The sequence below is a fragment of the Mytilus galloprovincialis genome, chromosome 4 (genome assembly GCF_965363235.1).
Source record: "Mytilus galloprovincialis chromosome 4, xbMytGall1.hap1.1, whole genome shotgun sequence".
NCBI classification, from domain to species: domain Eukaryota; kingdom Metazoa; phylum Mollusca; class Bivalvia; order Mytilida; family Mytilidae; genus Mytilus; species Mytilus galloprovincialis.
In genome coordinates, this window is record NC_134841.1 from 8,805,431 (window position 1) to 8,823,211 (window position 17,781).

At 32.5% G+C, this 17,781-nt stretch overlaps 1 long non-coding RNA gene across 1 annotated transcript; it reads left to right on the plus strand.

The window, feature by feature from the left end:
- Positions 1 to 2,500: 2,500 nt before the first annotated feature.
- On the plus strand, positions 2,501 to 10,342 carry LOC143070482 (uncharacterized). The gene is made up of 3 exons (XR_012976541.1): positions 2,501 to 2,600; positions 6,434 to 6,586; positions 10,224 to 10,342. It is a non-coding gene; the product is annotated as an uncharacterized LOC143070482 (long non-coding RNA).
- Positions 10,343 to 17,781: the final 7,439 nt, after the last annotated feature.

Below are 17,781 nucleotides of genomic sequence, written 5' to 3' on the forward strand. Positions count from 1 at the left end.
CATTAACAAGGAAAACATTTAGAAGTTAAAAAACGGCCCACAACAACAAACACGTGTCTCTATCATTTGTCATTGTCATTTATGATGAGTATAATGAGAAATATTACGTCCAATAAAAAGTAGTTTTAACAACACACTGTTACAACCAAAACAATTTCCAAAGTCAACTGAATCCTTTTAACGTTGTTCGGCTGTAGATTTTTATGGGCTGAATTAGTTTGTTTAACGTATTCGTTTTTATTGTGTAGTTAGTCACCACTTCGGTGTATAATTTATCTATTATATAGTCATTTTTATAATTTTACTGTTTGCAAAAGTTTGAATTATTCTAAATACTTAGAACTTTCTTATCCAACGCAGACACTCTTAGCTGTATTTGGCACAACTTTTTTTAAATTTTTGGTCCTCAATATTGTTCTTCAACTTTGTACTTTTTTTGGCTTGCGAACTTTTTTTATCTGAGCGTCTCTGATGAGTCTTATGTAGACGAAACGTGCGTCTGGCGTATTTAATTATAGGCCTAGTTCGTACCTTTTGATTTCTATTTTTTGTGTGTTTCTCTGTCCTGTATGTTATTCCATGTATTTGTATTGTAGTCCTGTCATGTAATGTTGTAATTTTATTGTTATATTTAACATTGTCATAAAAGTGGGAGGTTTTGCTAGTCACATACCAGGTTCAACCCACAATATTTTCTTAAAATGTCCTGTACCAAGTCAGAAAAATTGCCATAGTTATATTATAGTTCGTTTCTGTGTGTGTTGCATTTTAGTGTTTTTGTTTGTGTCATAGTTCTCGTCTTATATTTGATGCGTTTCTCTCAATTTTAGTTTGTAACCCGGATTGTTTTTTTCTCAATCGATTTATGAATTTCGAACAGCGGTATACTACTTCTGCCTTTATTAAATACCAACTATGTGTTGATATTTTGTAGTCTATTAATTTATTTTTGGTTATCACAATGTTTGGGATATTTTCCCAGTCTATTGATTTCTCGATTGGTTATGCCTCATTAATGGACATTATTTTTTTATGGTATGATCCTTCTAATTTTAATGCCAAATTAGAGTTATTATCTTATTTTCACGGTCCACTGGACATAGAAAATAATAGTGCGGTTGGGGCATCCGTATACTATGACCACAGTCTTGATTTAAACTGTTTTGAAAAAACTAGTAAATAGATTTCATTAGTAAAATTGAGAAAGGAAGTATGTTTGGGAAAAGTCCCCCAAAACTAGTTCACAGATTTAATTATTAGTATGTTTGTTGTAAAACTCACGTCAGTCTTAATATACGATGATTTTCCTAATTCAGTTTTTGTAGTGGTAGTTGATGCCATCATTAAAAAAAAATATTACAATCATGACATGAAAATGCTTGTTACAATCTTGTTATTATTCAAATGAGAAACATTGTAGAGAGAATAAAATGGAAACTCTCTTTTTATTATATGCAACATTTTAATTATGCTAATAAATTCTGAAAAAGCAAAGATGTTAAATTGTCATATTTACCTGATATTTGCAAATGCATGCATAATATGTGTATAATTGATAAATGGTTTTTATTCTTTTTCTATGATTAAGATAATCAACAATTACTGTGTATTCACTTTTTTACGCATGTACTTAGGGAGCAACCACTTCAAAGGGGGGAAGGGGGTGTATGGGTTTTTGTTTGAGTCAGAAATTTTATTTACTTCTTCAACACTTTCAATACAAAAAAAAAATGTTCCAAAGTTATAAGGTATGAGGAAAATCTAGACTTCGAACATTTTTTGTCCTCTGCTTGAAATTTTTTTCCGTTTTCAGAGAATCAGAATAAAAAATATACCCCTCCGTCATATTTATTCAACAGGTTCAATGTATTTTATATGCATGTAATTTGCATTTGTATTCACGTGTATTTCTTTTCGCAAATCTATACCTATCGCGAATAAAAATAAATTAATCGCGAAAATATACCAAATGCACATTTGAAGGCTGACTTTCTTAGTTTCTTTTTTCATTACAATATATGTTCGTTGCTTCGTTATATGTTTATTCTGACGTGATTTTTGCGAATTATTCTGCACAATTAATTTTTAAGAAGCAAGTTTCTACTTCAAAGCTGAATATGACAATCCCAATTAAGGAGCTTTTGATTGTTAGTTTTTTTTCGTGTGTATTTTAATTGACTTTATACATTTAGAAATAAATTTGGTTTTTCTTTTACATTTGATTATTCGTTAAATGAATAAACTTTTGAGTTTTCGAAAAACTAAGGATTTTCTTATCCCAGGTATAGATTACCTTAGCCGTATTTGGCACAACTTTTTCGAATTTTGAATCCTCAACGCTCTTCAACTTTGTACTTGTTTGGCTTTATAAATATTTTGATTTGAGCGTCACTGATGAGTCTTATGTAGACGAAACGCGCGTCTGGCGTACTAAATTAAAATCCTGGTACCTTTGATGACTATTGAGTTAATTTTATTCATGTTTTCAATTTTTTTGCCAGAAAGGAATATTCAACTTCCGTGGTTGGTAGATGATGGTGAATTCCAACGTATGCTCTCAAAGGGGGAATATCTGTCTTACGAAAACCGATTGAGTCTAGGTAAAAACTTTATTAGAAATTTATTTCAAAACGCTGAAATATCTGGTATTATCTTCAGTGTGCATACTAATAATATATAACACATAAAAACCTGGGTTTATTTTTAGATTTCACCAGAGTCATTTTCTGATAGTTTCGGTTATTCCAATTTCAAACTCTGATATCCCATTTAAATTAAGAAAACTGACGAAACCACTAAATTACAGACTCTTGATTTGGAACAAGTACATATATACAGAATGCGGTGGGGTTACACATGTTTCCATAACCCTCCCCTAACTTGGTACAGTTGTATAACAGTTCAACATAAGAGCGAACTTTAAAAATCAGTCGAAAAAGGCTGATGGATACAAAAATTGAGTGGACTCAACCGGGTACTTGTACGCCCATTCCAACAACATAAAGACACTAGGTGCAGATCTTAGAGTACTCGCACAGCTAGGTCAAAACCAATAACAACTAATAAGAACAATCATATATCTGAAAGAAATTATAAACCATTAGACATCAAACGGCGTTAGTGTAAAGAAGTCATAAACAATCAAAGAAAATCAGGACCTTGTGCAATGACAGGTATCGACGGATTGTAGATCAATGAAGATGCATATGTATGTAACAATGATACTTAGTTGGCTTCTTATTTACTGATAACAAAATCAATATCAATACCAATTAAAACAATAATCAAAGATAAAATCACAGTGTTGAATTGGTGACTTTTTAGATTAAGCTTATTTAAAGGATCGATAAGTTTCCATGACCGGTAAATAACATCTACGTAAATTTGAGGAAATAACATCTACGTAAATTTGAGGATGTACTATCAAGTTTAAATAAGATTTCTATATGTACAACCAAACTTTGAAACCAAATCCTTAAATCTATGAAGAATTTAGTAAAGGTTCTACGTAATGTTTGACAAAATAATTTACCTGTAAAACATAAATTACGTTTACTAAAATCATATACCGTGTTCACACTAAAAAATCAGCAACGGGTCGAACCCGGGTTAATTAATCCAAATTAATTACCCCAGTTCACACTTGATAAAAAATTGACCCGGTTTGGGATTTTCCCTCTCAACAAAAATAGAAATGTTAGCGCCAAAATTGTAACCCGCATCAGTCGACTATACATATAGAATTGAGGTAGTTAACCCGGGTTCGCCCCACATTAACTCAACCTCAAATGAGGGGTAATTTTAATCCGGGTTATGGCGTTCACACTACTTCATTTATACCGGATTAATTAATTCGGGTTAAACCCGGTTTAAAAAGGCATAGTGTGAACGGGGTATAAAACTTCACAATAGACACGGGCATAGCGAACGAGTCGGGAAATATAAATACCATTAGATGATGCTAAAGGAATATTAGCATCCCCAAAAAAGAAGAAAAAAGAACATTAGGGATCGAATCATCATCCTTATTGTCGAACATTTTATTGTACAGTGTAATAATTAAGATACAAATGGCATGCGATGCAAACATAGAGATGCTATTATTTTGTCGAGGATGTCGAGACACCTGATTTTTCCTTATTTTGAGTTCATGAATTTCCCAAGTCTTTTTTGTATCACCGAAATGTACCGGACGTATTTGCGTCGTTGAAACTGAGCATTCCTTTACAATTTGCCTACTAATTAAAGCATTATATATATCGCTGAAAGACATCTTTAAAAAAAGGTTGTTTAAGTTTTACCTTTTTTTTCATTTTTAAGTTGCATAACTGACTGTGCCTAATGGGCTTTGCTCATAGTGGAGGCCAATATTGTGCTCTATAAAAGTTGATTACTGTGTCATTTTTATCGTTTGTGGAGATATATTTTGAATTGCAATCATACCACATCCTCATTTTTATATATGATTGTTAGTAACTATTATAACAAAATATTTGTTTTAAAGAATCTCCTCACTAGATATCGAATCGACGAGAAGCAGCCTTTTGTAATGAGGCAACTTAAAACAACCACCAACCATCAATCTAAATATCAAAGAATAGGCATATTCATACGAATCTGCAATTTGTATATAAGAAATTACAATTAAAGAATACATATCATAAAAAAAAATTAAAAAAATATCAACGATAAGTTACATACAAAGTATATCCATTTCTGATATAGATATAAGGTTTTACAATCAGATCACGGTCAACTAAATACCTATTTTTAATTCTATGAGCGTATGCTATCACTTGGCGTCCGTCGTCTGCCGTCGTCGTCTGGTGTCGTCCGTGGTCGCAAAATATTTCAAAAATCTTCTCCTCTAAAACTACTTGGCCAAATATCTACAAACTATAACTTAATATAAAAAAGTGATCCACCGACACGGCCACCATGAATAAAAATAAAATATAGGGGTTAAATGCAGTTTTTGGCTTATATCTCAAAAACTGAAGCTCTTAGAGCAAATCTAACACGTGGTAAATTTGTACATTTGGTAAAGATATATCAGCTTTACAATTTTTAGACGATTCGAACAACCCATTGTTAGGTTGCTGCCACTAAATTAGTAGTTTAAAGGAAATTTTGCAGTTTATTGTTATAATCTTGAATAATAATATAGATAGGTATAAGCTGCAAGCAGCAATAATGTTAAGCAAAGTAAGATCTACAAAAAAGTTAATACGACAAAAATTGTCAATTGACCCCTTTAGGAGTTATTGCCCTTTAAAAACAATTATACACAATTTGTTCATCAAGTTTGCTAACATTTAAAAATGTTCTCCTATGTAACTATCGTGCCTAATACTTCTTTAACATGTCAGTTAACTGCTAGTAGTGGGATGTTATTTATGTATTATTGTCATTTTGTTTATTTTCTTTGGTTAAATCTTCTGACATCAGACTAGGACTTCTCTTGAACTGAATTTTAATGTGCGCATTGTTATGCGTTTACTTTTCTGCGTTGGCTAAAGGTATAGGGGGAGGGTTGAGATCTCATAAACATGTTTAACCCCGCCGCAATTTTGCGTCTGTCCCAAGTCAGGACCCTCTGGCCTTTGTTAGTCTTGTATTAATTTTAATTTTAGTTTCTTGTATACAATTTGGAGTTTAGTATGGTGTTCATTATCACTGAACTAGTATATATATTTGTTATGGGGCCAGCTGAAGAAGTCTCCGGGTGCGGGAATTTCTCGCTGCATTGAAGACCTGTTGCTGTCCTTCTGCTGTTGTCTGCTCTATGGTCGGGTTGTTGTCTTTTTGACACATTCACCATTTCCATTCTCAATTTTTTTTTAAGAATGTTCTCAGAATTTTTTATCCATCGACAAACATAGCCGCAATGGCTAAAAATAGAACATGGGGATCGAATGCAGTTTTTGAATTATATCTCAGAATTTAAAGCAGTTAATGCAAATCTGACAAATTGCAATACTATTGAAAAGTGTATCAGCACTGAAATTTCAGACAAAAACTAACAACTTATTGCTGGTTTGTTTCCTCTTAATTCGTTATTTCAAGAAACTTTTGCAGTTTTTGGTTATTATCGTGAATATTATTGAAGATAAAGATAAACTGTAAACAGCAAAAATGTTCAGCAAAGTAAGATCTACAAAAAAATTTTATGTGACCAAAATTGTCAATTGATCCTCAAGGAGTTATTGCCCTTTAAGGACAATTTTACACAATTTTTGGTGAAGTTTAGTAATATTTTACAAAAATCTTCTCCTCTGAAACTACAAGGACAAATTTAACCAATGACCATGTTTTAGTTGTTGATTATAAAACTGTGTTATGTGATATTCAGAGCATGACAATCTTTTGTTTACATGATAATTAAGATTAAAAATCGTAATTATCATTGCTGTGTTTGTTTGGTTTATAATAGGTGGCCCCTGTAGAGCTGGGAAAAGTACTTTAGCAAGCATGCTTATTGGCGAAGAAATTCCTTTACAGTGGAATTCAACAGACGGACTTGTCATATATTTTGGCAGGAATGGTATTGATATTGAAAATAGGAAAATGATTCCATTTCAGGAAGGTATGTTTGACACAAGATTAAACTAGTTATTTTGATTGATATTTTGGGGGATTTGCATTAAGTGCATTGACCGTTGTTGTAAAAGGTGTCATACCACCAATTACTCCCTCAAATTTAGAACGTATGTGAAAGTAGGCCTACTCGGACAAAAAGTAGTGCATTTGATGTCATTGTTTACTTAAACTAACCAACAAATTGGCAGAAATGAAACTTTTGGTGAAAGAGAATTATATTAAGACCATTTTGAGCTAAGATTTACTTGTTTATGATTTTACATTCAAAATTGAGGATTAATGCACTCCATAGTAAACTAATTTAAGATTTCCAGAAAACCAGGGGTTATTTTTAGTGGTACCTCTATTCGGAAGACCTTTTCTTTGTTATATGATTTTGAACATCAGTTGAAAATTGGCATGTAGAAAGCTGATACATGTACGATTCAGGATATACCTGGTTTCTATGAAGTTAAACTTAAGGTAAAATATTTAGAAAGCTGGGAAAATTGTAAAATTTGGTTGAACAGATAGGGACTTTTAATTGGTGGTATGACACCTTTAAGCAAAATGCGGTGAAACATCAAAATGAGAAAACAATTGTTTTTTTTTTGTCTTAACTGATCATTTAAGATAATAGTAGCCACATTTCAATCTTTTTGGGGGCAAAATGTCACATATTGCAAATTTAGAGCCTACAACTTGCGTTTGTGCTATTTTTAGCTTTTCCCATCCTGACAATATGCTTTTATATATAAAATGTCCTAAATAATGTTATAAATGCACAGAAAGTTATTCTGTGGTGTTAAACATTGAAACATAGGTTGTTTACTACCCCAAACAAATTTTGTCATGCAGATTAAATGAAATTATTTGATTTTTACCCCTAATATCATTGCGTCATACTATGTACTTGGCAGATAGCATAGCCTAATGTAAACACTGCAGAAACTCACAAAAGTACCATTTATTATTCCAAATGAAATTTTTATATCTTAAATTTTATTAACTAATGTAAATAAACACAGTTAAATGACCATGACTGCACTTTTGATCAATTTGTAGTACTTTACTGACACCAAATGAAAAAAAGGGGGGAGGGGGTCAATATTCCTTGACACTTCAATACCTTGGATTTTTTTACTAAATTCATTGCAAAAATTGTTGAAAGTCTTTAAAGAAGTAGAACAAACAAGAAAAAATCATCAAACAATGATCTTGATATTGAAAGTTTATGTTCCTGTATCCCAAAATGAAATTTTCAAGTATTTTCTATCAAAGTCATTCATTACAGTCAGTTCAAATTGAGCTGTGAAATTTTTAATATAAGTCGCATAATGCTCAGATAGGCTGTTTTTAACTACAAATTGACTAAGGATTAAGAATAAAGAAAAATAAAAGATTTCTAATAAATTTTTTTGTCTCTTTAGGTGTCATACCACCAATTACTCCCTCAAATTTAGAACGTATGTGAAAGTAGGTCTACTCGGACAAAAAGTAGTGCATTTGATGTCATTGTTTACTTAAACTAACCAACAAATTGGCAGAAATTAAACTTTTGGTGAAAGAGAATTATATTAAGACCATTTTGAGCTAAGATTTACTTGTTTGTGAGTTTACATTCAAAATTGAGGATTAATGCACTCCATAGTAAACTAATTTAAGATTTCCAGAAAACCAGGGGTTATTTTTAGTGGTACCTCTATTCAGAAGACCTGTTCTTTGTTATATGATTTTGAACATCTGTTGAAAATTGGCATGTAGAAAGCTGATACATGTACGATTCAGGATATACCTGGTTTCTATGAAGTTAAACTTAAGGTAAAATATTTAGAAAGCTGGGAAAATTGTAAAATTTGGTTGAACAGATAGGGACTTTTAATTGGTGGTATGACACCTTAATTTAGGTGTCATACCACCAATTACTCCCTCAAATTTAGAACGTATGTGAAAGTAGGCCTACTCGGACAAAAAGTAGTGCATTTGATGTCATTGTTTACTTAAACTAACCAACAAATTGGCAGAAATGAAACTTTTGGTGAAAGAGAATTATATTAAGACCATTTTGAGCTAAAATTTACTTGTTTATGAGTTTGCATTCAAAATTGAGGATTAATGCACTCCATAGTATACTAATTTAAGATTTCCAGAAAACCAGGGGTTATTTTTAGTGGTACCTCTATTCGGAAGACCTTTTCTTTTTTATATGATTTTGAACATCTGTTGAAAATTGGCATGTAGAAAGCTGATACATGTACGATTCAGGATATACCTGGTTTCTATGAAGTTAAACTTAAGGTAAAATATTTAGAAAGCTGTGAAAATTGTAAAATTTGGTTGAACAGATAGGGACTTTTAATTGGTGGTATGACACCTAAACTCTTTTTATCAAAAGACCAAGAAAGAAAAAAACACTAGGAAATCCAAAAAGAGCAATACCCTATGTGCAGCAGGGTTAGCGTCTTTCTATAATATACCCTGTAGTGCAAATAATGATTCCGTCGATTATCACACAGAGATCGATATCATCAGTCCATTTCAACAAGGAAATTCAGTAATTTTCATCTTTCGGTTAATTTTAAATTAATTAATTCAGTTTTATCTTTTAAAGTAAATTAAGATGTCAAAATTGATTAAAGAGAAATATATGACTGGGTAAGTTTTTCCATCAAACATATTTATGAGTTATGTTATTATATTTATTATATTTTTGCAAGACTTCAATTTTTGAATGGGGTGCATTTCCAATTCAAGCTGTAAGTCTGTTTTCATGTTTAATCCTCACATCGTGATGATCAGATGAGACAAGCCCTTTGTAACTATAAAATTTGCAGAATTGTTACATCATTGTTCAAGTTCGAATAAACAGATTTTGCGTACAAAAATGGTTAACTCGACAAAAAGTATGGAGTATGTATTTCGGGGTTGTCGTTGTTTGCTTCTTTCAATATTTTATTTTAATTTATTGTGTTAGATAATTCAGTTTTCTCGTTTTGTCATTCGAGTCGGTTTCAATTGCATATCCTAATTGAAGGCTGAACTTGGTTAAACACTCTCCAGATGGTGCAATCTGTTCAAATCTATATCTTCCAATCGATCAAAAAATGCAACCGTCATTTTCTCAATGGTCTCTATAGATAGGACAGACTTGTTCTATTTTTGACAGTCTGATATTTTCTCGATCCATCTTGTCCTGCATGCGCGCCCACGGGCTTGACTGGCTTTCGTTTAATAGTTTATGACGAGTTCTAGTTAATTGTTATAATTGACAAGTTGTATAAAAAGAATACGGAGTGGCCTAAACATTTTACGTAATATGGTATAATACCCATCATTTCGGGTGCATGAGTAAATAGTACGTATATAATTTTAATTATTGAGGTTAAGGAGTCTTTTTTTGTGACAACACTCGAAACATTTATTTAAACTAGTAAAACCACTAATAAGAGCTGCCAACACCAAAATTAAAACGTTTATTTCACAGAATATCATGAGAGACTTTACAATTCAGAACTTTTCATAGTTTCTGAGGAGTCTATTTTTGGTCAACAAAAAAGTTACTGATGGACAACATTAAAATTTTGTTTAATTTTAAATAATGTATTCCACTTTTCGATTCGTTAATATTTGGACAACATTTTTAGGTCAACTTGGACACGAGGTTTTTGCGAAAATAATTCGAGGTGAGGCTCATATCGTAAATGAGTCCGATCAAGTTATAAAGCAAGGAACACAAACTTCAGTGAGAAGGGTCAGACCAGAAGGTCCCACAGTTTTAACATTTGAATCAACAAATAGCTTCACACAAGACGATAACGAGACAACAAATTATGCAACAGACCAGTTTGCGACTGAAACCAAAGTTCCTATTTCTCAATCTGACATGGAAGATCATAGTACAGAAGTGTCATATAATCGTATGCCTCTGGCAACTACTGATGTTCAAACATTGGATTGTCAGAAGCTTAAACTTCAATCAGATATTTTAGAAGAAGTGAGAAACGGCCAATACAGAATTACAATAGCACCGTCTGACATTATCGATTTTGGTGGGCAGAAAGCATACGATATGACACATCAACTTTTCATTCAACACCGTGGATCATTTTTGTTGATGTTTGATGGTAGACTTGGTTTACATGAACAGCTGGATGAACATTCAGAAGGGGTTTCAGCTGCATGTAAGTAGAATCTTAATTCAGAAAATACTTAGTTTAATCTCAATCTGAATAATGATGCATTTAATGCCTTTTTTGTTTTTTTTAATGCTCATTTTTTTTTAAATCAGGACATATTTAAAAAAAATCAGAACATAGACTACAAGCTTGGTCCATCTGTCCGTCCATTATCCATCCATACATCTGTATATTTGTCAGTCCATTTTCCCGTCCGTCCAGCATAGCGTCTGTCCCTTATTCCATCTAGGTGTCTGAAACAAACAGACATCTCTACACCTGCTTGATTTGAATGATTCAATAAGTAAAAGGTCAGGGTAATTTCTTCTAAATTATTGCTTTCTTTTAAACTTGTTTTTGAAATGGTAACTCGAGTTTGCCATGCTTGAAATAAGGGAATGATACTCATACAGAAAGCAGTTATAGAAAAAAAGCATTTTAATGTACTAACATGCTTGAATGTTGATTTTGCAATGGTATCACACAAATGAACTGTAAAACATTTATAAAAAAAAAAAAACCCACACCAATATAAATATTTTAATTGTTTATTTGAGCATATGAGAATCAAAAATGTGTTCCTTCAATAAGTTACAAATTGGGGAGCATCACTTAGCATTGAAGCGTTTAAATCGATTTATTCTCAAATTGACTGTCCTTCTGATATCTTTTGTCCCTCTTTTATAGGTAAGGCGATTTAAAAAAAAAATATTTTTGTTAGCTTATTATCTGAGTTACCTGTTTGGTGGAACGTTGCATTGTCAACCTTTTAAAAAAAAAATACGTAACATAAATTATTATTTGTGTTTTTATCTGTTAGATGGTTTATAAATCAAATGCGGGAAAAAGCTAACAAATGTTTATATATATTAGAGGATCACGGTAGTTGTTTTGTAAATATGTCTCGGTACAAAAGCGTAAAAAGGTTGACAAAAAGTACATATATTTGAAACGCCGTGCAGCGCAACAGTGCAAAATATTATTTTTTTCTTACAACACTATTTCTTTAAATAATTTAAAGTAAATATTGGTGACCCCTTGAAACTGCATATTTGTTTGAGAAAAGAATTATCATAGTCACACAATGTCATTAAAAAATCTATTGTTTATGCTTTAAATTCTACTTCTGTTTAACAAACACGAACTTAATATCAAAACAGAAGACGAACAAAACACAGTTTTTAATTTGACTCTGACGGTTTAAGTGTCACCAAATATCTACAAAAGAGGGACGAAAGATACCAGAGGGACAGTTAAACTCATAAATCGGAAATAAACTGATAACGCCATGGCTAAAAATGAAATGGACACGAACCCCACTAGCATTTTTTTAATACATCTCAACTTGAACTGTTCAAAATAAAACTCGTTATCGTTCACAATATCTTTAATCCTAACGATCCCAATCGGTGTAATCTGAGCGACTGTGTTCACACTACTAGTACAAATGCAATCGATCTTTTTACCTGCGAAAATATAAACACTTTGTATATCATAGATTATAACTGCTTTAGTGTCTTTAAATATCAGCTGCATTTGGTACGAGGCTAAGAAACAGGTGTAATGCGACCTTTAGCGGGTCTTTCCGTTTTCCTAATGTCAATCTTTTTGAATAGAAACACTAAAATCATCATAGATACCAGAATTGAAATTTTGTATTTACGCCAGACGCGCGTTTTGACTACAAAAGACTCATCAGTGACGCCCCAATCAGAAAAAGGTAAAATGGCCAAATAAAATAGAAAGTTGATGAGCATAGCGTACCACAAATTCCTAATAGTTTTGCCAAAAAAGCTAAGGTAATCTATTCCTGAGGTAGAAAAGCCTTAGCTTTTCAAAAATACAAAGTTTTGAAACAGTTAATTTCAAAATATGACCATATCAATGATAATTATTGTCAACAGAGACGTCCTGACTAATGGGCTAGTGATACCCTCGGGGAATAAAAACTCAACCAATCGTGGCCTCGACCCAGTGGTCGTAAATAAACTCATTATAGATACCAGGATTGAAATGTGTAATTACGCCATACTCGCGTTATGTTTACAAAAGTCTCATCAGTGACGCTCGAATCAAAAAAAAAGGAAAACAGGCGAAATTCAGTGCGAAGTTGAAGAGCATTGAGGACCACAAATTCCTAAAAGATTTCCAAAATTAACTACATCAGTGTCTGAGCTTACTAAAAGTGTCCACTTAAATCATCTTTTACCTCATCTTTTGATATGAACTAGTTTCCTTGTGTTTGTTTTCTCGTTATTAATTTATACGAACTGAGACCATCATGGTCATGATAAAAATTCGCAATAACATTTTGTCTTTTACCAAAATCATTTCGTCAGATGGAATCGATATAACTTATCGCCCAGGGATATACACAATTCCGTCTTGTTTTCGTCGGCTGTAAAGAAGCTCGACCAAGCCTATGGATTTGTACTGGTACCCCCATTACCTCACTGCTCGCTTTACGTGTTTTCGGTTTTAAACTATCACATTCGAAAGCTTCGAATATAGTGTCTACTCTTGAATATTTTAAAGTAAGACAAAATCATATCTTCTGCGTACTCATCATTAGTGTATGGCCAACACGATAGTCTCTTATTTATCATATCTGCATCATCAACTAATACCATTCCTGACTTAGTAATCTTGGTAAATTCCCATTAGCTACCAGAGCTTGCAAATGAAAACATGTGAAATAATTTCATGCTCTTCTGAACTAACCCTAATCAGGAACACTCAATGCCGAATATTTGAAAGCCAATGATGTATAAGTACCGAAACAGTTTTAAAATTTATTCCAACAAATACCTAAAAATAGACAAATTCTTCTAAGAAACCCATCTAAGGGCAACTTTGTCTTAATGTGTTGAAACCTTAGTTTCTTAATAATTTCATATTTTAAAAAAAACCGGGCAAATGTTTTCCATAAGCTGTGACTTAACGCCAATAATGATGTGCTACTTTGAGACAATGAAAGGCTGGAGAGTATTTGCTGACCTAAGTGACTAAAAAAGTCGCATTGTCTGCTTTGACAGGGTATATAAAAAACCCTGAAAACAAAATGCAATCATCTTGGGTTTTTTGTTTCAACAACTTTTTCTTTGGTGACAGAACAACAAAATCTTGTTTTTTTCGAATAGTTTCATAAATGTTACCCTTGTATGTAATAAATATAGATAACTAATAAGTGTTATCGATCGATATTTGACCAGATATGATGATAGTTACTATCACAAAACAAATTAATTCATTCACTCAAACTAGTAACATTTTGTATAAAACACAAATGTATGCAAGAAGAAACGTACATTTCATATGTTTTATCTGGATATCCAACAATTAATTTTAAATACACCAAAAAAGCATGTTTTACAAAGTGTTATGCTGGTATCGGCTTTGCATGATTCAACTATGCGTACTGAAATATTTCCAACACTCTCCATATATGATTTAGTTCTAGTATTAATTGTTTAAGTCATTAGTTTACAAGAACACTGATTTTTGATTCAGTTTGAAATTTGTTGTATTTGAGTCGAAATTAGGAAAAAGCTAACACTGAACGAAATATTCAGTTTATAGTTTACTAGTCACGTACAATTCGTCACAGTACACACTCCGATAATTGCCTTGTTATTCTTATATTATTTAGTGTATTCATTCTATAAACTTACTTATAGATGCATGATTTTTTCATTAGATGTTAGTGTCTTTGAACTAGCTGTCAGTAACTGCAAGTACTCTCAAATCAGTACTTGGTGTCCTTTTTTTGTTGGGATATACAAGTATCCGGTCACATCCACTTTGTGTTTTTGTTAGATATTTTTCTATTTGTAGCCATCGGATAAGAAGCCTTCTTCAACTGATTTTTATAGTTTGTTCTTATGTTGTACTGTAAACCATAGGCCTAGGTTAGGGGAGTCCAGCTAACATGTTTAACCCCGCTACGTTCCGTATGTATATTCCTGTCCGAAGTCAGGAGGCCGTATTTCAGTGGTTTTCGTTTGTTGATGTGTTACATTTATATTTGTTTTTCGTTCGTTTTTATACATAAATAAGGCCGTTAGTTTTCCCGTTTGAATTATTTTACATTTGTCATTTCGGGGCCTTTTATAGCTGAATATGCGGTATGGGTTTCGCTTACTTTTCGAATGCCGTGTTGTCTCCTGTGGAGAATCGGCAATCATACCACATTTTTTTATATTTTGTTTGATTCGGCTTTCGGTTCATTCATTAAATAGTTTATCTACGCATTTTGCAGCGCTGCTATGTAATGACTTGCATGCATACGAGGTCGACAAATATTTTCATATTTAATTTCAGCCATACTGAAACATTGGGTTGATTCCGTTTTGACCTACACTGAAGATACTGACGACATTATGCCAATGATTCTATTTGCAGCAACCCACAGGGACCAGTGTAAGGTAAAATAATAATCTAAAAAAGAGGAATGTTGCATGCGAGTACACCATGTAATATTGGTATCTTAAACTTTCATTTATATATATTAATCAAGTATCAAGCTGCAGATACTAGCTAAAGTTTTTCATAGATGGTCTTCATATCAAAATACTGGATGCAATCTATTATGTAATGGCTTCATGTCTCTTTATCTACTGGCTAACTTAAGTTATATTGGATAACAAGAATTTCAATTCTAAATTAACCAAAAAAATAACATGACAATCAAGTAAATATGTATTTTCAATGTAATATGTTAAAAACTTACTAAAATGTAAGACATAGCAAGCAGGTTGATTGGTATAACTCGGGAAAGAGAGACATGTTTGTACGGTATATATCTTAATATATATGAATAGTCGTCAGATTTGTAAATTAAACGATTTTCCTTTCGATACCATTTTGACGGGGTCTTTACATGACATCTGATTGATTCACTACAAGACAATTTTTATATGTCGATGCACTTGGTGTTTTTCGTGTTGGAGTTCATTCGAGTTCATCAGTTGTTTGCTTACATTATTTATTTTCGAATGAAGTTGTGAAATTTAAACATCAGTGAAATACAAATGTTTTATATACATCTATTCTTTTACGTGCATTCAGTGTATTGTGTTTAAACTGTAAAATTGTCATTTTATTTCATTCATCATCCTGTATCAAATCTTTTCATCCTTTACATTGCTTAAAAACCATTACAATCTCATTTTGACATAATTATGTCCTTATACATCCCGTCATAGTTGGAACGACAAAATTATTTTACATCTTTACTTATATGACTTTTTAATTATTTCCATTTGAATTCACTCTGTACTTATGCATCCCGTCATGCTTTGAACGACGCCATTATTTTATTTATCTACCTGTGTGACGTCTAATGCGCGATTCTACGTCAGAGCTACTGTTTATCTAACCATGTGTCTGTCAGGCTAAGGATTCGGTCCCAGTACAATCGTTCAATCCTTTATGGAGAGATTTTACATAGATAAATGAGATCGTATAATAAAAAAAGCAAAACAAGGTTGTTAAATTTGATGTATGCCTTTTTGTGCTTCTTTATTATATTTGTTTGTTTTATAGTGATTCAGATAATAAAAGAATGTTGACTACTGGGCTCCTCATTTTGACATTTTTCCCCTATTTTATCTGTTTGTTTTGTCCACGCATCGTTGTCAATATAAGGGAATTTAATGCGACTGTCATACAAGTGAGAGGTATTAGCTACCTATAAACTAGGTTCAATCAACGATTTTATAAATCAAATGCCTGTACTAAGTCAAAAATATGACAGTTGTTATCGATATTTGATGTGTTTGAGCTTTTGATTTTTCCATTTGATTAGGTACTTTCATCTTTGAATTTTCATTGGAGTTCAGTATTGTTGTGATTTTACTTTTTGTTCATATCGGCACAGTCAAGCTATAATTTACTGGTATACCATGTAACAACGTTCACTATTAACTGTATTATTTCATTTCAGGGTGACATTGAAGAGATGAGAGAATGTTTCATCCGGGAAATTAAAGGTATGCTCTCCAATCACGAGAAAAAACATCACATTCACCTCGATACTGTTTATTTTATCAATGGAATTGATAAAAACGACCCCGAAATAAAACACATGACCGATCAAATTGTACTATTTGCAATGCAACAATCGTCCTGGGGCCAGCGACGACCTATGCAATGGGTACCTTTGGAGTTAAAAATTTCCAACTTGAGAATGAAAAATATCAATATCATTTCAATGGAAGAAATACAAATGATCAATGAGTTGAATGACGACTTGGCCTTAAGCAAAGATCAGCTGATCGACTTTCTTTTAGTCCAACACTCGCTTGGGAAACTAATGTATTACAATCTTTCTGGCTTAGACAAATGCATCATCATTCATCCTCCTGTATTGGTTAACATTTTGAAGTCATTCGTGACAGTTGAGAAGTGCTTTCCAGCAGACAAACATCTTAAATTCATACTGCAAACATTAACAGAGACAGGTAAAATTTCCCGAACAGATCTTTTAAAGCTTTGGCAACAAGATAATATCCATCAATACCTGAAAGATGATTCCATGAAAGAATTTGTCATAAAGCTTCTAATCCATTTGGATATTCTGATAGTTCCTAAGACGTTAGAACAATCTTCTGATAATGTGTTCCTTGTACCATGCATGATAAAAACCATCCGACCTGACTTCAAGAACCTTCAACATTTTCAAGAGAGAACAATTTGTCTCCAATATTCATTAAACAAAAATTCCATTCCAAGTGCTCTAGCTTACAAATTAATTGGGGCAGCAATAATCACTTGGCCGTTAAAGAAAGAAGATAACAATTCAAAAAAATCGTGTCTTTACCACCAGGCCGCAGTGTTGAATGTGAGTGAGTATGATGAACTCCGTATATGGTTAGAAGATACTAAGGTTATAGTAACCTTGACAAACAAGAAATCTTCACGCTTTATCTCACCAGATGTTGCAGCAAGCATACAAGAATGTTTGACAATGAACATTGAGACTTCCCTCCTGTTCTATTTTAACAGTTTTGGTAAAAAAATTGAACCA